This window comes from Lathyrus oleraceus, chromosome 3 (genome assembly GCF_024323335.1).
Source record: "Lathyrus oleraceus cultivar Zhongwan6 chromosome 3, CAAS_Psat_ZW6_1.0, whole genome shotgun sequence".
Lineage (NCBI taxonomy): Eukaryota > Viridiplantae > Streptophyta > Magnoliopsida > Fabales > Fabaceae > Lathyrus > Lathyrus oleraceus.
In genome coordinates this window covers 323051738-323052637 of record NC_066581.1, presented here as the reverse complement: position 1 = coordinate 323052637, position 900 = coordinate 323051738, and the positions used below count along the sequence as shown (strand labels likewise).

Below are 900 nucleotides of genomic sequence, written 5' to 3'. Positions count from 1 at the left end.
GCAATAGAGACAATTCACAGGTCTTGCTACTGAGAACCCAAACCAACATTTAAAAATCTTTCTCCAATTAGCAGACACTTTTAAAACCAATGGAGTTTCTCCTGAGGCAATCCATTTAAGATTATTCCCTTTTTCCCTCAGAGATAAAGCCCTATCATGGTTAGATTCCCTTCCACCCAATTCCATAACAACTTGGGATAACCTTAGAAAAGTATTCCTTGCTAGATACTTTCCCCCAAGTAAGACCACCGTTCTTCGAAACCACATAACAAGATTTACCGAGAACCAAGGAGAATCGTTGTTCGAAGCTTGGGAGAGATACAAAGAGTTGTTAAGAGCATGCCCACATCATGGTTTAGAAAATTGGTTGATCATTCAGACCTTCTATAATGGACTTCACTATAACACTAAGATGACCATCGATGCTGCCGCAGGCGGTGCGCTGATGAACAAACCTTATCCTGAAGCTAGTGCCCTCATCGAAGATATGGCTCAAAACCATCAATCATGGGGAGTCGAACGAGCGACAGTTAAGAAGAAGGAAGTCCAAGGAGGAGTACATCAATTAAGCTCTATAGACATGATGCCTGCTAAAATGGGCGCGTTGGCCCTCAAGGTCGAGCATATGTGCATAAACCCGAATACTGCAGCTGCAGTTTCGTCGGATTGTAAGATATGTGGAACCAAAGGACACCAATCTGCAGAATGCAGTCTCTTAAACGAAACCCACTCTGAGCAAGTGAACTACACCCAAGGGAACCCATATTCAAATACCTATAACCCTGGATGGAGGAATCACCCGAACTTCTCATATAAGAACAATAACCCTATCCAAAATAATGCACCTCCGAGACAACCAGGTTACCAAGCCCCAATACCGAATCAACCTATGCAACCTGT

General features: G+C 43.2%; 1 non-coding gene across 1 annotated transcript; it reads right to left on the bottom strand.

Annotated features, from left to right (window-relative positions):
- Positions 1–250: 250 nt before the first annotated feature.
- Positions 251–357, bottom strand: LOC127133550 (small nucleolar RNA R71). Its single transcript, XR_007807511.1, has one exon. It is a non-coding gene; the product is annotated as a small nucleolar RNA R71 (small nucleolar RNA).
- Between the last annotated feature and the right edge of the window lie 543 nt (positions 358–900).